This window comes from Dryobates pubescens, chromosome 13 (genome assembly GCF_014839835.1).
Source record: "Dryobates pubescens isolate bDryPub1 chromosome 13, bDryPub1.pri, whole genome shotgun sequence".
Taxonomy (NCBI): domain Eukaryota; kingdom Metazoa; phylum Chordata; class Aves; order Piciformes; family Picidae; genus Dryobates; species Dryobates pubescens.
In genome coordinates, this window is record NC_071624.1 from 15,481,434 (window position 1) to 15,505,011 (window position 23,578).

Genomic DNA, 23,578 nt, shown 5'->3' on the forward strand with positions numbered 1-23,578 from the left:
TCAGAACAGATTTACCATCACCACATTTCCACACTTCCTTGCTTCAATGGCAAACTACTTCTAGATGGGCCAAGTCTGGCAGAAGTGTGAGCTGACACTGCAGCAGAGAAACAGTCTCCAACAGCAGCTCATCAGTGCACCAGCCACGACTCCGCACACATTTGCACCAGGGTCCAAATGCGTCTGGTCACCAGAGAACTGTTTGGAGTCTTGCATCCCTACTTCAGGTTAGGAAAAAATTGCTGGACAGGCCTCTTCATTACTGAGCAAAAGCAAAAAGACACTCAAATCTAAGGTTTCATTACCCTTTTGCTAAAACCAGGTCACCTTTGCTGCCCAAACCTTCATCTTCTTTCTGTGGTTCTTACAGTTCTTCCCTTTCTCCAATATTTTTGCCAAGGGCTGGCTTCATTACAGGCAGCAGGAGAAGAAAGCATTCACTTTCCACAGCACAGAGGTGTAACCAAAGGGATAAGCTTAGTCAACTGGCATGAAAATAAAAATACTTTTTATAGTAAATCAGGACCACACACTTGAGAACTGAGTCACAAATAGGCAGGTGATGCCCCAGCATTCATAAAAGCTGACACAGATTTACACTATGAAAAAAACTCTGCACTCCAGGCAATGATATTTTGCAAAAACTTGACGTGACTAGGGAAAAAAGCATGCAAGACAACCAAATAAACCATCCATAACACTTCTCTGAAAGGAAATAGTGCATAAAAATAGTGCATGTACAGAATGCTGAAGTATTTATATGCATCTGGCCTTATCAAAAATATCTTGTAATTTGGAAGGGTTCATGGAAACATGGAAAAAGTTGAATGTTAAGCTTGAATTGATTTAACTGACATTAAGTCAGTCTTGAGACACCAAATAGAGCAGAAAGACTTTCTGGATTATGAAAAGGCTAGGTTGAAGAGAATCCATATGATGATTTTAGCTAATTTTAAATTGCCACTCACAAAACTAAGCTTGCTTTTCTTCTGTAGGTTAAACTTTGGGTTTGTTTGCTTGTTGCTTTGTTTTTTTACCAGCCTGCTAAGTGATAGAGCTTTAGCAGTTCCCTGAAGCGAAAGCGCCATCTTGTGGCGCGGTGAGTAAGCTGGTTAAGACGCTGCCTTTTCAGGTCATATTAGAGGTACTAACATCAACATCTCATTTTTAAAAGAGTTCATCCAACAAACAATAAACCAAAACAAAAACAGAGGGAAAAAATTCCTCCTGCCTAGTTCACACCTTCATAGAGTGACACTATGAAGGGCGATGTTCTCCAGTCCTTGCTGGAGGACATGAATCACTGGATTTGGCAGGACTATTTATTCCACTGCAGGAAGAGGACATTCAAACTGTCATTTGAACCTGCAGTCCTGCCCCTTATCGTCCACTCCTGCGGTATTTAATCAAGGAAGCTACTGAGACCAAGACAACTTGTAGGCATGTCTGGAATGTCAAGTCTTGCTTCCTTACCTAGGCTAAAGACACCACACATCTAAATAACAGAAACCCCACCTAGAGAAACAAGCAATTAAGAACTGTTAAAAACATCTGCCAAATGCAGTTGGAAGGTCTAAAATTCCTTTTTGTAAGCAGCCTCTGCTTTCTATACTAAAGAATTAATTGGATATATATATTTATTTTTTTTTACAGAACTAATCCATGATTCAGCAAGAAAACTAAAACGAGCAGACAGTTGGAACTGCTGCCAAGAGTGGTCATTTTAGACCTAGCAACCTTGGGAAATGACCTTTTAAATAATTTGGAGAAGTACAATAGAACCAAAAAAAAAAAAAAAGTGCTGCCTACCTATCAAGACTGCTAATAGTAATAGCATCTAAAGAATGAAGACATTAAATAGATCATACAAAGCTTGCTGGAGCTGCTATTTATGTATCAAGCATCCTAAGCACTGAACATACCTGCCTCAGTACACCCCTCTAATGGAACTACATTTATGCTTAGTATGTTTTTACCCACTACTGAGACCAGGAGACGTGTAGAGCAGTATAGCATTGTCAAAGTGAGATTACAGATTATGCCTTGAAGGCATACCTGTGCTTCCCCAAGTACTTAGAGAAAGATAACTAAACAAAAAGTAATGCTCCATATCCAGACAATTCCATAACGTATAGACTTGATGACCTTAAAGGTTTCTTTCAACCAAAATGATTCTATTAATTATTCATTAGTCCAAAGGCAGTGAAATACTCCCTAAGAAAGGCATTTAAGGACACATGCTTTATACAGTTGGAAGAATGGTTAATTCATGTTGAACTACTGTTTAGGTAGTGCATAACAATGCAAAAGAAATTGTGTGGTTCTGCAGCTCGCCTGGAGTTTCTTTTTATTCCTTGACCCATGTAAGGGCAAAGTAGAATAACTAGCAAAAGCAGGCAGTTCTGACTTTTTTGTCCAAGCTTGAACTAAAGTAGGATTTCTCTGTATTGAAATGAAACAGGAGTCCACCATTTCTTACCAGTGCAGTGAGCTACCTCACCCTTTTCCCTTCTATTCAGTGAAATTGTATCCTAAGCTGCAAATCATGATTCTCAAAGTCTGTACATAGTTTATTTGTTTGGTTGGGTTTTATACTATCAAACCATGTTGTTTTTATGGACCACATGATCCATGATGGAAGTTGATGTCCTCATCCATATATGAACATGAAAAGGATCATGATGATTTACTGAAGAATCACCCCCGTGCCCAGACTGGCCCCAGGACACTGTCCTTCAAAAAAATAATTCTTAATAAACAACCTGCATAATGCTACTGTTAATCAAAATGTTGGTGTGGGAAGTGCCATCAATTGTCCTAAAGTCCTTGAGCCTGTCATGGACATTTTCATGCACTACCAGAAGCACACTCTTTTTTCACTGACTTGATAAGATCAAGATAGGGGGTTCCTAACAGTTAATTTTCATTTATTAAAACAGTTCAGGGTGCGCATTTCAAGGTGTTCATAGAGCAACTCATTAAAGGGATGTAAATGAGTGGAGATAATCAACATCTCCACAACACACACACGAGAAACAGTTCCTATGATAAAGCTTATAACCAGATATAATGGAGAAGAAAACATGCCTCCTGTTTTTGTAAATTATTTAAAGAATAATCATTTCAGTGGTAGGTTTTAGAAGGTGTTTGTGAATTGAAACAGAAAATGAGAATGCAGAACCCAAGCCTTAATCCTCCAATTTAATTTCCTTTAATCTTGCTTATAGAATATAACCTCTTTTATAACTATCCAATTTTTCACCAAAGCCTGGCAGTTTCAGATCTTCTTACGCCTTTTTGCCATGAGATACATGCATTGCTATTCTCCAGACAGACTTCTTTCCCCCCTCTCCAGGTTTCACCACCTCATGTTCAACACAGCATTCATTTTCTAATCTAGGATGGCTAACACAATAAAACTAGAACAAGAACTGAAGACCGGGCATTGCAAGTGGTCATTTGGCAGCATGCTGGGTTCACACTTCCAGCAAATACTCAAAGCACAGGTAGGGTGGCAAACACAACATTAAGACTAAATAAAAAACTATTTGTATTCACCCCCATTGAGGTTTGAAGCTGGGATAGGTAATTTGCTGCAAATGGAGGAGGAACACTACAGACTTTAGTGCTCCAGGCTTTTCTGGGTCTTGATCATTTACCTCATCGTGGGGTTTCTTCACATACCCTGACCTCCAGTTGTTTTTGAACAAAAGAGGTAACTGCTGAAGGTGGTTGTGGGGACAATAGGAAGGACACATCATTGGTTGATTTCATCAGGAACTGCCTTATAGTCAGTATTTAGCAAGAAAATATTTTTTTTTTTTAAAAATCAATACAAATATAAAGAGTTCATTTTCGTTCTGAAATAAAACCACTTTACTTAAAAGCATCAGGCCTAGCAGAAGTAAGGGACCACTTATAAAACCCCAGTGGCTCAGACACATTCCATTTGGTGTGATACCTTGCAACGTATAATTTACTTCAAAGGACAGTAACTTATAGCCTATGATTTTAATGATTGTCTTGCAACTGATCATTTTGTGAAGTACAAAATAAAGTGCAGTTAGGCTAAATATGATCCTCTTACCCTTCCAGAGAACAGTATTTCATTTAAGCTATTCAGATAGAGGTAGTTCTGAGGGTTAGTGGTAGATTTGGAAGCTTGTTTGTGGTAGATTTGCATTCCAAAACTTCAGCCTTATTTAGACTAGTTCACATTTTTGAAACTTCTCAGAAGCTCTAAAATCTCCAATGTTTTAAATGTTCAGCTTAAAGTACCTAAACCTTCTACAGGGCTCACTTCTGATACTGCTTTAGCAGCACTTTTGAATTAAGACTACAAGCCAAAGAGGAAAGAGAATCTTGTCCTTTCACCACTCAAAATAATTATATTGCCACCACTCAGATTAGGAGGAAAAGATAGATGGCCTTTACTCAAAGATGCTCTGATTTGCCCTTACAGAGTTAATTGGAGGACTGACATCTGAAAGAGCTCTCTGTCTCACAGGACTCGTTTTCTCTTTACTCTTAACTGTACCAACTTGAAAGATAGAAGCATTTAACAGACTGGTCCCCAGACATGAATTGTTTTTGCTAATATTTTCACACAGCAAGCAGCATCTTGAACATAAAATATATACTGTGCCAGCAGGAAATTGCCTGTTTTGCTCTTAACTCCTGAAAGTATCAGTGGATACCAGGAAACAATGTCAGATATGCTCATCAGTCACAAGTAATTACAGATCCCTATCATCACTGCTTTTCCACACAATCATCTTATCTCTGACAAGACACCCAAAAAAAAAAGCCTGCACATTGCAGGAAGGATTCAGCCCAACAAGTTTGCTGTCAGAAGAGTAAGAAAACAATAATAGGGTTTTCTAAATGTATTTACTGTGGCTTATAATTAGGGAGAAATTATTTTTAAAACAGAAATAATCCAATGTAAGCCTAACTGGATTCTAGACACCCCTTTACACTTTCTTGTTTAAAGTTTTCAAGAGGATGTCTAACACTCCTTTCTTAGTGTAGTTTGTGGTTATTTTTCATAACTAGTAAATAATGAAAGCCAAATTCCAATCAAAGTCCTAATGAGTGGAGGCTTTGCCCAGTGATCCATCGGGAGAGTCACTGAAGCCTATGCCCAGTGCAATGCCTCCCTATAAAAGAATTTAATTAAATGAACAATATGAATGAAGTGACCATATGGACATCAGTTGTGGAGAGAAACTGTAACTTGGAGGCAAAATTATAACAAGAGATTCTAAGAAACAAATAGGATATATACTGAATATTCATAATATTGGAACAGGAGCTATGTTTAGAAGGGGAGGGTATCAAGAGACTGTCTATACTAACAGTAAGTTATAATTCTGAGGCACTTTGATTGCAGGAAAAAAAAAAAATTGTTACCAAACCAGAAGAATTTAATTTCTATTTAATACCAACTGCAATGGCCACATGCTGTTCTGTGTTTGTATTTATTGTATATTTTTGTTTGTTGCCACCAGAATATAAGCTCTCCTGGGCAGGGCCCAGCTGTTTGTTTGGCACAAACTCCCCTATTATACAGTATCAAGTACACTTAAAGAGGGGCTATACATGCTATGTTAATCCTTTCCCTGAAGCAGGTTAATTAAATCAAAACCTGATAGAATAGTGCTGCAGTTTTCACATAAACCAACAGAATGAAGGCCATTTCAATTTTAACTTACATGGGGACTGGGGGGGGGGAGGGGGGGGGGGGGGGAAGTATCACCACTTTGTAAAACCATAATTATACCAAAACTGTATTCTATGAGTAGTGACAGAGTTAGACTCAGATCTCTGTGTACCTGTTGGGAAGCTGTAACTGAAGTATCACAGTATCACTAAGGTTGGAAGAGACCTCAAAGATCATCGAGTCCAACCTGTCACCACAGACCTCATGACTAGACCATGGCACCAAGTGCCACATCCAATCCCCTCTTGAACACCTTCAGGGATGGTGACTCCACCACCTCCCTGGGCAGCACATTCCAATGACGAATGACTCTCTCGGTGAAGAACTTTCTCCTCATCTCAACCCTAAACTTCCCCTGGTGCAGCTTGAGACTGCGTCCCCTTGTTCTGGTGCTGGTTGCCTGAGAGAAGAGACCAACTCCTTCCTGGCTACAGCCACCTTTCAGGTAGTTGTAGAGGGCAATGAGGTCACCCCTGAGCCTCCTCTTCTCCAGGCTAAACAATCCCAGCTCCCTCAGCCTCTCCTCTTAGGGCTTGTGCTCAAGGCCTCTCCCCAGCCTTGTTGCCCTTCTCTGGACACGTTCAAGTGTCTTGATGTACTTAAACTGAGAGGCCCAGAACTGGACACAGGACTCAAGGTGTGGCCTAACCAATGCAGAGTACTGGTTGCATTCTTCCATTGACACAGCAAGACTTGCCAACACAAGTCTGAGCAGAGGCAGAGGAGGCCAGCTTATGGCCTGCATTGCAAGTGCTTGGTAGAGTTTGCTTTTGCTATAGAGACAGGTGAACAGTAATGGGTCAACATCAATTTCCGTGTCAGGACCTTGTGGCTTTTAGAGTCACAGAGGAAACGTTATCTACAGCAGCGATAGCCCATCGCACTGCACCAGGTTTGTTTCCTTGCACCTGCCCAAGTTATGCTTGCAAGAGTTTGCAAATCCCTTATTCTGTTCCCATCAGGAGGCCTGTGCCTACATAATTGAGACCTAAATATCTAAAAAGTCTGGAGAATACCCAAGTGCTTTTTACTGTTTCAGTGGTATTTTCTGTCCCGTCACATGTGCTATGCCCTCACAGAAGTCCTCAGTGTAAAAGCCTTCATTTAAATCTGTAGCTAGTCTCATGATTAAACCTAACCTGTTGGCTTAAAACAACAACAAAAGTGAAATTCAATGTTTGAATGTATTTTATGGCATTGATATAGAAGACTGCATAAGCTCCAAGAACAGAAGACAGCAATGAACTGTCTAACTGCTTTCAAAGACAGCTTCAGGTGACTGGCACAGACCAGAGGATATCTGTTAATACCCTGTCACAATAGAGCTTTACAGGAAAAACATTTATATGAGCTGGTATGAAATCCGTGCAGTAAAGTTCTGTAATGTGGTAGCTTTAGTTCCTCATTGTTTTCCAGACACATACCCAAGAAAACTGTCATAAAAGGAGTCAAAAAGTACAAACACTAAAAGATAATTGCAAACCTAACAGGGCAACAAAATTTCATCAAAATCATATCTGCTTTTATCAGTGCTACTCATTTGTTGCCCAACAGCAGAACTTAAGCCAATGAAAAAAAACCAAACTGGATTCAAGTGGATACATTGAGGAAGTTGTTTGTCTGGAGCTTAGGTTTTCTTTAAGGCATAGCTTGTACCCTCTTTACTTGTCCTAATGCAGGCCAGTGTGAAGAATATGCTATTAAACCTTTTACTTTCAAGCACACCTCTTTGATTGCAATTTAAATGAAAACACATGAGTTGGAATCCCACTTGATCTCTTTGCACTACGTCTAGTGGTGCACAGGCTTTAATCAAAATAAACAAATCCATAGCTGAGACTGGTAAAGAGAAATACATGCTGATTCTATAGGAAAATCTTGCTTTTTTTGTTAAATGATGGGCAAAGGGAGAAGTACTGAGCAGTAACTCAAGGTACTGGCCTGAATGAGAAATAGCTGAAGTACAGTGAAGCAGAAGGGGTCCAGCAAAGACCCTATGAGAGGTAGAACTGCTTCAGTACCTTTTATCGGATGGCAGAAGGGGTGGTTTAGTATTTTCATCAATTCTCATTTCAGTTTATATTGTCTTGGGATATTAACAGTTTTACTTCCTGTGGCCAAATCTTTTAAAACTAAGGGTGATTAAATTAGCTTTTAAGCAAAAACACAAGGTGCATACTAAAGTAGGAAAGTAAGTAAAATAAAAGAGCTTTCCAAGCTAGCACAGGCCTGAAGATGCTGTCGTATAATAAATAGCTTTTCATTGGTCTAGTTCACTTTCATACTGGGCACCAGTGCATGGAGCAAGACAACAATTTGGCTCTGAACAGTCAATTTTTTGAAGTGTGTAGCTGCATACTTCCAAGGATAAAAATGCTGTCAAAGCAGCATACAATTTAAGGTTTGTAAGTGAAGGAAAGTGGAGGGCTCATCAGCAAAAATGTCATTTCTAAGAATAAAAACAGATTTTATTTTGTTTTAAATGCTGTTCATGACTCCAAGGGGAAAATTAGAGTCTCTTACAGAACTAGTAGGAGAAAGCAGCAAGGACAACAAATGTCAAGTTAAAGCAGATATATTTGCTGGTGGGTCATTTAAATTGTGCCTGAAGGATAATCCCAGCAAGATGGGTATTTCAACTTCGTTTAGCAGCATCCCTAGCTGGGATAAGTCTAATCACTTTATTAGAGCAACAATGTCATTAGAGGAGAGTTTGGGAAGAAGCATCTTGATTTTCTTTTTAAATTTTTAAAAGATTTAGCAGGATAAGTTTAGCAACCAACTTGAAACTGCAGATATTTATGATTTTAGCAATTAGTCTGACTTTGTGGTATGCCAAAAAGCTGACTCTGCAACAGACCAAGAATTGCAGAAAACCACCAAAAAACAAAATACATCTTACATTTTTGGGTTTTTCCTTTTTAGATTTTAAAAATGGCAGAGTACAGCCTATTTTCTTTTGTTCTTTAAATGTTTTAAAGCAATACACTTTTTACCTTCAGACATCTTTATTCCTTTTCAAATAGTACCAAGAATTCAGATAAGAAGAATCCCAGTGTGACCTTCCTTACCTTACATGCAGAGCTCTTGAGACTCTGTAACCAGCAAAATTTGGGATACTCACTTCACTGCACCTGAGCTTCATGTGGGGACATCCTCTAGTGCTAAGGATTGCAAACAGATAATTATACTAATTAACTCCCTCTGAGGTTTCATAATGTCCTTTAGCTTCTTCCTCCATCTAACCTCCTACATCTGTGACAGAACATGCAGTGTCACCGTCTTCCTCTGTAGAGCTACCTTTTGACTTTTTTCTATGCTGCAAGGAATAACCACTGATAAAAAGAATGCAGCACTATCCTGAACATCACACTGCTAGCTGGAGATTCTCCTAATTAAAAGCTACTGAGTGATCAGAGCACCCCTGAACTAGGAATTGGAATGTGAAAAATCTATCTTAAGCTGCAAGCTACATGCCAATTTTCATACTGAGGGGTCTGCAATATCATCTTGGAAGACACAGTAAACAGATGCTCAGAGCCCTACCCAGCTATGAAACAATATTCTCAGAACATAAAGATCAAAGTAAGAAATGCATAACATTTATCAACTGGGTAAAGATGAAAAAGGGGTTTCTGGTCCTTGCCTCTTACTGGAGAGTCTCATGCCACTTGTTTCTTGGGTTTCCTTGCCATTTTTTGCAGAATCAGAACTGCATTCAGAATATGTCGAGAAAAATGAGTGCTTTCCCTTGCATGCAGAGAACAGAATTCAGCACCAGAGCGAGACATTTGACATGCACGGTGCCCAGTTTTTAGCTACTAGTGTAATATCCTTTAGCAGTCATTCTCAAGATGCAGATGGCAAGTGGCCAAAGCCATTCTACAGGCTGCTTGACTGCTTGAAAGACTATATTCTAGGCTGAAGGCATCATCACTGTTCTCAATGGTCTATTGCTTAAAATGGACTCACATCAGCAGACCATCATTAAAGGCTAGTAGCTGCTCCTTTGAGTACCCCTCCTCTTTTTATTCATAGACTTGAAAGAGAAATCTCCTTGGACAATCATTTTCATTTTGAAACACCTCCTACTCTAAAGTCATCTCCAGCAACAAAATGAACAACTGCATCATGAATTAAGCCTTTTAAGATATGACTTTCACCAAGTATCAACCTCTGGATATTTAAATCCACGTCATCTCTGCTACAGGGGCAAATGCAGCACTTACCTTTCTAGAAGTGGGAAATCACCCACTCCTTTGATGCATCTGTACTCCTTGGTGCAGACAAGGTGTAAATTACACCAAGATACCAACCAACATGATGCAATATCAAAGAGCCTATTCATCAAGTCTCACTGTAACAATGATATGCACATACATGTGAAACTAAAAGAAACATGTCTTTATAGCCCATTGATTTTACCTCCTCACAATTCTCTGCTGAAGCTAAATGGGTAGACAAGAGGCAAACAGGTACAGTAAGATGTTTTATATCTGTAGCATTACACAGTGTGTGTATATATGTGGAGGGAGAAGGAGTCCAGGCCATTCAAGCTACAACCAACTGCTTTTTTCCCATTAACACATTCCTTTATATTTACAACTTACCCTTCACACTTTGAATTCACCTTCCAAACAACATCACTCACCACCGATAACCAGACACTGCACCTCTACAGCAGTCATGATGTGCATTACAAAATCTGCTATATCTAGCTAGGGAAAAACAGTGGTTTATTTTCCCTATTCTCAACTTTTATTGTCAAGAATAAGTTATCTGACTTACTTTCCAACAGTCTAATGAGAACAGTATGTTGGGAATTGTCTCAAGTAGTTTATGTGAACTGGGTCTGATATTTAAGGAGTCAGGAAGCTGCCATGTTGCACTGTACCTATTATATTCCTGCCATACATCTAATGTTAAGATCATCATCTTCACTGGAAAGTCAAGAGAAAAAAAAAAGGGCAAAAAAATTGCTTTGCCTTGTACTGTTCTCACATAGGTCAAAAATCAAGGTTATGCAGTTGCACCAGGTTTTGCCAAAAAATTCAAAACACAAACAAAAAAAATCACAAACAAAACCAACCAACAAAATCAATCCAAACAAGCAACAAAAACTCCAAACAAAAGCCAACCACCCAGCCAAAAATCAATAAAATATCAGCTTAGAAGGGACCTCAAGGATCATCTGGTCCAACCTTAAAGTGCTGGATTATGATCCAATACTTCAGTCATAGATCCACAGAGCTTTATTCACTCAGGTTTTGAATAATCTCCACAGATGAACTCCACTGCCTCCTTGGCCAAAATCTGCTCAACTCACCTAATAATGAGAAAGATTTTCTCCTAAATTCAACCTCAACCTCTGCAATTCCAGTTTGTGTTCATTGCCTTTCAGCTTCCTGCCATGCACTGTTATAAAAAGCCTGGCTCTGTCCTCTCAGTTACCACCTCAAAAGCACAGGAAGGCTGCCCTCAGGTTCCCCATAGAGCCAAATACATCACAGTTACCCTGTACTCAGTCAATGCAGTATATCATGGGAATCATGGTTTATTTTATGAGATGTAGCTCTTTGTGCCCAAATTATAATTTCCAAGAGAAACTGCAGCAGTTTTATCTTTAAACAAATGAGCTCACATTTTTGCCAGCAGCAAAATGAAAAGAGGGAAAATCAGGTTAAAAAAATAAAAAAGACAAACAAAAAAACCACAACAGCCTTGCTTGCCAAAACATGGGGGGGGGGTTAAAGCAAAAAACCCTGTGAAACAGTACTGTAGTGCTAGAACCAGAACACCCACCTCCTCTTTATCCCAGTATCTCAACCATAAGTCTGCTCTATAACAGCCACATTCACAAATAGAACAGTAAATCCCTAGTAGCATTTATCCAAATATGGAAAAGGCACATTCCATGCAAAAGTTTAGCAACAAAAACAGAGAAGGTCTGATTTAGTAAATCCAGTCTGCCTTATTATTTAGCAAACACCTTCTACTAAAATCCTACAGTTTGTTGACAGCAATCTGAAATGTGTTAAAGCAGGATACACATACATAATGTCTTATTTACTAAAGCAGAATTATTTTTGGAAAGGCTGAATGCAGAACAAGCTACATCTTGCTCTAATTTACAGCTGAGCATCCTGTTTAGATGCTGATGTCCATGTTTGCTTTTTTGGTTACAGGAAGCAATGCTGAAAGACTAGAAATAATTTTGCCTCACACTGCCTATCAAGTTATTCCACTCCCATAGGAAACAATGGCTTGGGGTCAAGTTAACTCATGCAGAGAAATGGGAGAAAGCAGAGTGGTTTCACCGCTCTAAGACAATACCATTTTAACAGCTTTGCTATAAGGATTTTCTTTGCCAGGCTTCTATGCCCAATCTGTCTCTCTGAAATATGTACAACTTCCTTCTGGCACTTCTGCTCAGAATATTGTTCAAATTATTTTTCTTTCTATCCAAACCTTATTCTCTCTCTCTCTTTTCCTCCCCCCTCTCTCCTCTTTTACAGGGCAAAGTACTAACACTTTCACAATATTGCCCTTGATCTTCAAGCTGCAGTCTTAACACATCAATCTCAACTATGGAAATGTACACAACAGAAGCTTCTGCATTATATTCCTGCATTATTATATTTTGGTTTACATCTGTGTCTTGAAACATAGATTGGATGGCCTTATAGAGGGTTAAGAGGAGGAAGCCAGGACAGTTTTCCATAAGAATCTCTGTGCAAGTGCCAGCTGGATTTTGCAGCCTGATGCTCAGCACAGCACAGTGGAACAAGAACGCTGTTAGTATTCTTAGAATGCTCTGAAAAGGAACAGGAAAAGGCAAGAAAATAACCTTACTCTGTAGCAGAAACAAGAGCTGGAAAGTCAAAGAGAATTCAAGCTCCATCTTCCTCACAGCACACAATCAACATCACTCACAGTCACTCTCATGCATCCTAGTGACACTGAAGGTAATAAGCTGTCTGTGAAAGAGGGGAAATACTGAAGAGTAGGTGCTGCAGCACATTCCCCTTTCCTCTTGTTCTCCATGCCCTCCACAACTGTACAAGCTTCCAAGATACTGAAAACACACTGGTTGTTGAAACACTGCCTAGTGGGGGGACCCACCATACACCCATTGGGTGTACCACGCCTCCTAAGATATATTTAGTAATGATTTGTAGCAATACACTCATTCAAATAACCAGAGATTACCACTTAGTCTGTGTTATTATTGATTTATTTATTCAGTGGCTGCTTTACCCTACCTTTGAACCACTGCTAAGGAGCATAAGACAATCCTAACCATGGACAGAGCCCCAAAACACAGATGATGCTGAGGTGATACAGAAGTGTTGAATCATAGATTCATATAATGGTTTTCATTGGAAGGGACCTGAAAGCCCATCTAATTCCAAACCCTGTGCCGTGGGCAGGGACACCTTCCACTAGACCAGGTTGCTCAAGGACTCGTCTAACCTGGCCTTGAACACCTCCAGGGAGGGGCATCCACAACTTCCCTGGTCAACCTGTTTCACGGTCTCATAACCCTTACTGTAAAGAATTTCTTTCTAATATCCAGCCTAAATCTACCCTCTTCCAGCTTCAGTCCCTTCCCTCTCATTCCGTCACTACAAGCCCCTGTAAAAAGTCCCTTCCCAGCTTTCATGTAGGCCCTCCTCAGGTACTGGAAGGCAGCTATGAGGTCTCCCTGTAGCTTTCTTTTATATCAAATATACAGGATGCCTCCCTGATACTTTAAAACTGCTCATGGTTAATGCTCAGGGGCTCGGGGTTGGTCTTGTGCACATAGACAAGTTGGTTCAAACACCACTGATTTTTATTAATTCTTTATCAAGTATAAGGAAGATTTAAAGAGGTCCAGAACAAAACCAAACAATTGCATCTCCAGTCTATGTGACTGTGAAGAGCATCACCATGGGGCAACTAGGACTGGGTAGCAGTCCTGTCCCATTTCTACTCCATTTACCTGCCTAGATCTGCAAACAGACACAGATTTGACCCCACCCTTCTTAGCACATCCTAAAATATTATGTGTCAGAGGCACTGCCAAGTGGTACCATAATGCACACAAAGAAAAAGCCTCAACATTCAAAGCTTGTGTAGGACAGGAAAGTAATGCCAGGTTCTTCACCTCAGGCACAAGATTGGACTTCACATGTGTGATGGACTGAATAACGCTTCATCACAGGAGCCAATTTTCTTCCAACTCCCCTGCAGCTCTTAAAACATAGATCTCAGTTTTGTAGCTGGTTTGCTAAATGTCTTTCCTCTCTATCATGCCTTTTAAAAAAATTAACAGGAATGATAAATGCATAATTTCATGATTTACTGCGCTCACCAGAAGGTAGATATTTTAGGAAGGAGAACTGTTCTCACTTTAGAAACATATACTGATATAAAAATAAAGAAAACCCCACCCTAAAGCCATGTCACTCCTCCTCTTCTGCAGGAAGAGAAGGGGTTTTATTTCCTCAGGGAAAACAAAAGGCAGAATAAAAAGCTAAGTAGTTATTAATATGGAAATCATCTTAAAAAAAGCCCTGTGACGTATAACAGGCAAAAAGCCCTAGGACAGTTCCATCTCATGCAGCTTGAATTCTAGTGCTAACTGTAGGGAAAGCATGAGAAGTGGAAAAAAAGAGAAGACAGAGCAAAAATAAAAATATATGTAGTGCAAGCCTTGAATCAATAGAATATTTAAGATCATAAGTAAACTAAGAAAGTCAACACTTTAGCATTTTCCTACTGTCTATGACTTTGTTAGAAAGAATAGGACCCACCCTCAGTAATTAATTCCTTCTCCAGACTTGCTGTATTGCTTTGCTGCATGAAAAGCAAGCTGGGTGGGTACAGCTCCTTGGCTCACTGGAGCCTGAGCACATGAAGGGTGGCTGAAGCATCATCCAGGTGCTATAATCCTTAGTATCCTGCCAGGCCATGGTGCCTCACAGCCTCAGGGACAAAGGAATAAAACCCAACAAATCATTTGGAGAAACCCCAGCAGAAGCACAGCAAAAAGCTGGACCACAGCAGTGCCAGAGCTGGGGTTTAGGCAGCTGGTTTATCAATTCTTGTCACCACTGATACACAGCATGCACCTTCATCAGAAAAGGGCTCTTGGTTTGATAGCACAGTAGCATCTGTGCAGGTACTGCTGTTAACACCCTGTGCTCCCTGAAGCCATATATGCAGTTCCTGATGCCACTTTCTCCTTGTCTATGAGATGCAGGTTAGAGTTTACATTAGGAAATCTGAGCAGCTTAGGTGCATCTGGACAGGACAGCAGAGAAAAGCCTAGAGTTAAGATTGTGGACAAGGAAACTTAAAAATCAGCTGGGAGGTTTTAATTTCTTAGATATTAATATCACCACAGAAATGTTATTCATGGAATTCAGTGCCACAGGATAAAAGTTGGGTTTAAAAATGCTTAATAGCTAATGCAAAACTGACCACTTGCAGGGGAGATTAGGAGCTAGTTTTAAGAAAGATTGATTTGCCTTTGCTCTGATTCTGTTTAATATTGTGGACACCTAAAAAGATCTGAGTAGAAAAATAAAGTTGAGCCAAAGCCGTAATATGGGCCAAGAAAAGGTCCCCCACTGCTTTCAGCATGTTACAAAATAGATGATACCTTTTATAATCATGTGGCAAGAATAAATCAGCCTTTGACAATCAAGAGGAGACAGCATTACTTGTTCTGGTGCTTTCTGCCTTTCAGAGGCAAGTGTGCTCCAAAATACTGTCATTTTTGTTGCTTCCAATATGCCAGCTTGGAAGGGAGATCAGAAAAGTGCGATCAGGCCAACACAAACATTTTACTGCCATATTTTCCCCCTTATTACAATTGCTTTCAAGTGGGTATCAGTGTAAAATTTAGTATCTCATACCAGCTAGATAAAGTTTTTTGCTGGGCTCAATGTCCTGACAAGGTTCAGGCTTTGATGACATTGCATTTCATTTTTAGCTCCTGCCCAGCTGCAGGAGCAATTATTTAGATATATCTTGTGACATCCTTTGTGGTTTACAGCCGGAAGAAGTCTCCAGGAAATATCTGCATCCCAAACCACCATTGTAGACAACCCCCCACCCACCCACCATAAGATTCTATTCACTCATATACTCACTGTGATGGGAAAAAGGACCTAAACCATGTGTGGCTGTGCTGACCCATGGAGCAGCACAAGGGCTGGAAGCTTGCTGAGACCAGCCCCTTGGTCCTGCCTCCAAGACCCAGCCAGGCAGCCCTGGGTGTTCCTGGCACTCTTGCCTTGTCTGGCTTCTTTTTAAGTGAATCTTACCCTTATAGAAAAAAGTTGTTTTCTTTTTTCCTTAATGCTGCCTATAAAGACTCTCTCAATTTTTAGTCCATTAACAAATCTTTCCTGGGATCTGTTAACATGTCACTATGGAATACATTTTTCTTCAAAGTTTAATACAGCTTAACTCTGCTTTAGTCACATTGCTCTACTACACTTTATAGCCTGCAGCTTCAGGGAAACTTTGCCTTTTATTAGTACCTATATACAATCATGATGTCATTACAAAAATCCAGTGTGCTTTGGGTTTCATAAATTCTTATCCCTTTGATTTACTCAGTGTATGTGCTGCTGTCCAAGAAGGAAGATATGCAGGCAAGGCAAGGAATGAAATGTTACAGTACCAAGTTGTGTCAGCACATTGCTTCGCAAGGAGGAGCTGTACCTGACAGAAGATAGGTCACTGCTTCCCTGCAGAGATGCTCCTGAATGTTAACAGTAGCACTGGCTTGGTCAAACTCTTAGCACAATCGTGGTGAGGGCTGACAGATTTTCATGCTCATAGCTTTGCTAGGAGAGACTGTTTCTAGCTTGATAGCGTCCCATAAGGAAGATCTTTCATGACACAGTCTTGTCAGACTCACAGCATTTCAGATTCAGCCTGTCTAGAAGCTCTGCTGCCTGTCTTGTTGTGGGACAACACCCCTTTGGGGTGATTTGCACCTCCAGTTGAGAAAAAAAAAAAGAAGTCAGACTGAAAACCCTTCTTGGAAGTGCAGATTTGGACTCACGTTTTATGTGTTGGTTGGAGTGATATTTTGCACTTTCTAATGACATTTGTGAGGGGCATAAGGAAGTGTCTGTGCTAAATCTATGGTCACCATCTGATAAATCTCTTATATCACTGGCGATGATAAACTAGGATTATGCAATTGGATAAAAGTAAAATTGTTAAAAAGTTAGTGAAAATTCTGTTGTCTTTTCCAAGTCCCTTTCTAGTGAGATTTGTATTGTAATTCAGTCTCAGGTGCTGTAGTCCTAGGAGCACAAACAAGATGGATTCACTAATTACATGGAAACAGCGTCCAGCCTGCTATCTCTAAATTACAACAGATCCCATCATATCCACATGCTTGTATCCCTCCTGTTAGAGATTTGTCATTTGCAGGTTCGTGGGTTCTGTCTTAGCATCACATCAAAGAATCTCAAAAATATCCTATCTTCCTTCTCATAAGACACCATCTGACTGTTTTTTTCTTAGAGTGGAATCCAAGTAAGCATTGTCTGGGTCTGCTTAGACATTTGTTGCCCTTTTCCAGTTTCTTTGCAAGATTTTTTTATTATGATTATTTTTTCCCAAGTCAAGGTTGTTGCAATGGTCTCTGCCTGCCTGTGAAATGGTATTAGACACAGCAAATGCAGTCTATCGATTCTTTGGCATCTATATCAGCTTCCTCTTTGCTTCTGAGTATAATTTCAGTCCTAGTTTTTTACCTGGTTGGATCCTTAAAGGTTACTGCTTTTGTCTTTATGAATTGCCATAGCAACTGTGGTGCCGGAGCAAACAGTCATGAGCTTTAACAGCCTGGGGGGCAGCAGCAGAACACTCTTAATTTAGAGACCTTCATCTCTAAAATCTAGGTTGTTTTACCAGCTTGATTGGGTTATATTTTCTGTACTTCTGCATGACTCACTTTGTGATCTGTGGGCTACAGGATCCTGCTTTTTGTAAGGCAGGGAGGGAAGAGGTGTGAGTTTATGTTTGTTTATTTAGGAAGTCTCCATTCTTTTTCCTTTGAAAAAGGCTAGAATGAAACCAAAGTATATATTGGCTCACATGATATCTTGATGTAAAGGCCATGCTTTTAGACTATGGCTTGAGTCTAAGGCCATGATGAGACATGTTGAACACCATAGTACCACATTTGCTTGCACTGAAACAGAATTTGTCCTCTTGTGCAGTGCCTAAAGGTGCCTTAGTGCCTCAGTCATAGCTGTGCTAAGAGGCTACTGTTCGCAGTTCTGCAGTCTTACACATCAGCTGCTGAGGCACAGGTTTCCCCTTGTTATTCTCATGTCTTTCTCTATTGCTCCCAAGGCCTCACACCTGCAAACCCCGGTAATGTTATATGGCAGGTTCTTACGAGAAACCATCAGCACTGGTGTGAAAATCAACCCTTTCCCCCAGCCTTTTCATACCTCATTTTGTAGGTGTTAGTTTGTATTAGAGACAGCTAAAATACAGCTCACAACAAAGCAGTTTGAATGCTAAATGATAAATAGTATTTTAAATACTAAAATATTATCCAAAAAATGCTTCCTTACAGAAGATTAATGACCAATGTGCACCACTTACTCAACTTAGCTGTAATCATGCCACAAAGAATATCCAAGGAGGAGTTTGAATTGATCCAACCTATAATAAATAGTGGGAAAATATACCAAAACCAGTCACAGTATCACTAAAGTTGGAAGAGACCTCAAAGATTATGAAGTCCAACCTGTCACCACAGACCTCATGACTAGACCATGGCACCAAGTGCCACATCCAATCCCCTCTTGAACACCTCCAGGGATGGTGACTCCACCACCTCCCTGGGCAGCCCATTCCAATGACGAATGACTCTCTCTGTGAAGAACTTTCTTCTCACCTTGAGCCTAAAAGACAGTCATTGTCTTCCTCTTCATTCTCACCATTGCTTCACAGGAGAGAGCCTCAAGAGGCTACCTATTGGTGGATTCCACCACCTCTCTCCCACTCTGCCCACAGAGGAGTTTTCTTCTTCCCTTCTGTGTGTTCTCAGCTGCAGATCCCACCAACAACACTCTGTGCCTGTCTGTACACCCTGCATGCAGCAGCCCTTCCAGTGTGAGCAGCAGCGTTACATACTTGAAACCACAAACACAGGGAAAGTCCCAAATGGTAGTATGGCAGATAAACCACATAAGCATTTTGGTATTTGTAGTGGCTACCTGTATTTTATGCCACAAATGCCTTGCCTTCAGTAGCACAAAGTTTAAATAGGAATAACGACAGATACACAGTAGGCCAATGCTCACACACATCTACCAGCCATAGCAGTTATACCTGCCACAATGGATGTATTATTAGCAAAAATCAGTGCAGCTGGGGATCTTCCCAATGTGAAAAGCTGAGTGTCAAAGCCCTTGCTCTCCCTAAAAGCAAAAGGCATCCAAAACTGACACTGTCAAATGCTGTAAGGTGCTTCTGGTCACACTTTTTGTTTTTCTGTAACACTCTAGCATGAGTGTTCAGTGTTACTGCTGACCTAGTCAATGAAATCATAAAAATCAAAGTATATTCTGCAGTATTTTACAGGGGCTTGTGTTTTTTGTTCTGGGTAAATCTTTTCCAATCTGTTTGCTCTGAATTCCATGTGTTTTATCAGGACTTTGGGATTTAACCAAGATTGCCTACACAGCTGACAAGCAGCTGCATCCGTCCCCAGAAATCTGAAGCTAAGCTTCCAAAGTACTCTGAAACCAGAAGCAGGCATCTGCCCACTCGCCTTTTGACAGGTATGGCTTTAGGTGACAGCTTCTGTGAAACTAAATATTATGGAAGAATCTGGTTTACACTTCACCTGCTTAATTGTTACCACTGAGACCGTTTTTAAATAGCAGAGGACATTCTCATGTCCTTTGGATTAATGGTGGTTACCTAACTTCTTCCTAGAACAGCAACCATCAAACAATTGCAAAGGGAGCTGAAACAACCCCAAGATGACAGCTTTATGTGAATCTGGAATATCCAGACTGCGCTAAGCTCTTCACTCATGTTACATTTCCTTGGCTACCGTTGCTTGCATGTAGAGAGATGTGTTAAGTCTCAGAGAAAGCACTCAACCTTAGCCTTTGGGGCAATCCTCCCTGCTCTTCTCCTTACTTAGAAAGCTTCAAAAGCAGCTATTTTCACAACCCAAGTGTTAGAAGAGTAGGATGCTGTGATACAGCAAGCAGGGCTGTGGCTCCCTGGCCAGGTGGTTCTGTCAGAAACAGATCTTGGTCTGCTGTGTGAGAAGCACCAAATGAGGAGGAAAAAGGAGATATAAAGCCTAGGACAGTTGTAGTTTTACAGTCTCCTTTTTCAGCTTGCAAACTGGAGATAAGAGCAGACAAGCTTTATGACAGTATGGAGAAATCAATACGTTTTTATTGATTCTTGTAGCTGCAGACCTCTCTCACCCAGCACAAGCACAGGGGTCAGAGTATGAGTACACGACTGTCCCACTACACTACAAGTGTGCTCCTCAGAAACCATGCCATTTGATTCACCAAGGAGGAAGCCTGCTCCATTACACGACTGCAACAACAGCAGCTGACACAGGAATCACTCTCAGCAGGGGAAGCTAGGTTTTGAACATTTTCCAGTGCACAGGCCAGAAACTACAACAAAGCCAGTGGCAGCTGCAGCCGAAGGCACAGCTTTTCCTTTTCCAGTAAGGAAAAGAATTTCCTTACAAAAGACTTGTTTTCAAACAATTACCCAGAGCCTATTGAAACCATGCATGTTCTTCCAACAGAAAGTGGTCCACAAAGTTGCATCCGAAGAATGGCACAGAAGTAGACACACCAAAACAAAACAACTTGGAAAACTAGCTAAGAAGTGGCTTAATTAAGAGAATGAAACAAAGAGCCTGGAATGAGTATTGAGTTTTGAAACAAAAGGGACTGGAAACAAAAAACCCCAAACAGTCAAACTCAAATGAAAATGAAATTGATGAAAATTTGAATATGAAAAAATAACTGAAGCAGATTTGTAAAGTTTACATTTTTGTAAGTCCTCCAAAAACATCAATGAGAGTCTTTAAAAGTTGTTTTTGATTCTGGAAAAAAACCCAAACAGTAATTTCCTTAATTGGCATTTTAACTTCTGTTGGAAAATTTCTGACCTATTTCTACCCTCCTGAGAAGCTGTTCGTTAGCAAATATGAGGTTCTTCCACCATTTTCAGTTGCTACAAAGCTGTCGATATGCTGTAAAACTCACTTAGAAGGCCCTTGCAATAATATGGCCCACCTTTGCAGATGACATTTTATGGTCGATTTGACTGTGTGGCAATGGACCTGACCTTTCTGTCGTGTCTTTCATTGCCTATTTCTTCAGCAGAGTCCATTACCATTACTCGTTCCAAATCCCTTCAGCTCTTCTCTTTGACTTTGCATTACTTTCCACTTCATTCCCAGCTTGCACCACCTAATACTCTACACCTGCTTTTGATGTTGCCGAATAGGGACAATGACTATAAAGCTATTTCCCTTTACAAGTCAAACCTGGAAGGTCTCTCTGTTGTTTTGAAGGTCTTTATTTCCATTGCCGGTGTAAGTGTCCTTGTTGTTTTTCCCACTAGTGAAGAAAGGGCAAATGTCATATTCACTGAAGCAAAGACTTTTCTTTGAAGCGGTATTGATTTTTCCTTTTCCCCTCTGAAGCTTTGCCAGGCTCCATAAAAGCATGTTTCTTGTTCAGAAACTCTTTGGACTGAGAGACAACAGGGGCAGCAGAACCATCGGGGCACAGTGGGAAGTTAGGGCATCTGGTGGGGAATGACAATTGTGACAGCAGCCAGAAAAAGAAAGAGGTCATTTTATTTTTAACTGTACTGTGAGAACAATCGTGGATCAGAACAAAGCCAAAGGGGAAAGGCAGCTTTAATTCCAACTTATGATTCCTCCTTGTCTGAACCTGAATACGAACATTTTGCTAGGGTTCAGCAGATGGAGGCAAGACACCAAGACCACTAGAAGCAACAGCTTGGCTAGAGGCTTAAACACAAAGGTGACAAGATAAGTTTCTGGCACAATGCTATGAAGATACAGCCTTATACAGCACTATGTTGAAGCAGCAGCAGCATCTAGACCTGCAGAGAACTCCTGAATGAGGGTCCAGTACTATGACAGGACTCCTGGTTAAGAGAACTGAATGACTTTGTTTAAAGCTAGCTTATGCAATGCCAAAATAGACTATAACATTTACTGAGCTCACACATATCACAAAAGCCCAAAATGTCCTTCTTTTGCCCCAAAACATCTCTGTCTTTCATAGGTTCCTTGAAGTCTACAAGCATATACATATTTATCATCTGTGCACTGGAGAGTGTCTCTGTTTAACAAGAAGATGGGTGCTGGCTTTAAGTCTTATTTAAAGGTGATGCATCTCAGTGCCACCAAGACCCTTCCACAGCATTTTCCTCATGCTGATTCAGAGGAGAGAATGTCACTTATTGAAACATCAATGCCACTTTTTTGCAATGCTTCTGTAGTTCTTGGAGCTGTCAGGCTGGTCTTCCAAAGCTCATTAGATAAACAGCTGCTGCTGCTGGAACTGCATGTAAAATTACAACAGCTGCCTCTTGCCTAGTAGGTCAGGCAGTAATTACTGTAGATTTTCCTACAGTTCTTGAGTTTTGTGAAATTAACACTTACTGCCAGGAATCAAGTAACAGCAAGAATTACTCCTAATGCTAGTGAGTGTGGTCTTACACTCAAGATGTAAATGAACATGGGGTCTGTGCTGACAGGTTGGACTTGATGTTTGAGGTCTCTTCCAACCTTGTTGATGCTGTGAACCTAATAGTAGCCTCAGTACCTTTTCCTACTCAGTCCTGATCTCTCAGTCAGAAAGTACTTTAAAACCTAAAAATCCATAAAATGGCTTCCAAATTCTCAGCTGTTTTGAGAATCCTGCATATGTGACAGCTGGAAGTGAGAATTTTTGTTTTAAACATGTGAAAAAAACCTTATCAACATCAGGGAGAGGGTTCTGTTGATTAAAGGATGTTTTCTGCTACTCATTTGTAAGGGAAATGATTCATTAAATGCTGTCTGAAAACCATCTTCATATTGAATAAAAGGAAAAAAATTTCTGGACACTAGGGCTTACAGGAGTAGCTTGAACACCCACCACCACCATCATCTCTGATGCTGACCTGCACTGTGTACATCAGCACTGCTCCAGCTGCTGATGACATTTGTCAATGCACTTCAGCCTCCCGTGGCAGGGCCATTACTAGCTGCTGCTTTTTTCCTCCCCCTACAACCAGCTGGACCTGTCAGTGCAGTTTTGCAATCTCTTTCTCCAAGGATAGGAAGTATTCTGCATCTGTGACACTCTGCATAGGGGAAGAAAAGCGTAATTTATACTGTTTGCCCCATCAGGACCCAGGCACAGCAAGTAATAAGTACAGGGAAGCTATTTCAGTGTCCTGGGTCAGCTTTGACTTTACACAGCTTCCTGCAATACGTTTCAAGGCACATCACACTGTTGACTTCTGCACTGGTGTTACCCATCCAGTTCTCTGTGTACATTTGTTTTCATTACTTGGGCCCCCTCCTGCTGTTTTTTCTGACAAGCTTGGGATCTGAATGCTGCTTTCCCAGACCTTTAAGTAACAACCCATCATCAGCTGTACTGCGTATGGAAGGCTGCAGCTTGAATTTGTTTTCACAAAAGGCACATCACAAGACCTGCCTAATCAGCAGTTACCTGGTTTGCTCACACCAGACAGAGTCAATTTACAGACTGTGCCTGCTGTTGACCCTGCTGTCTGCTCTGGATTATT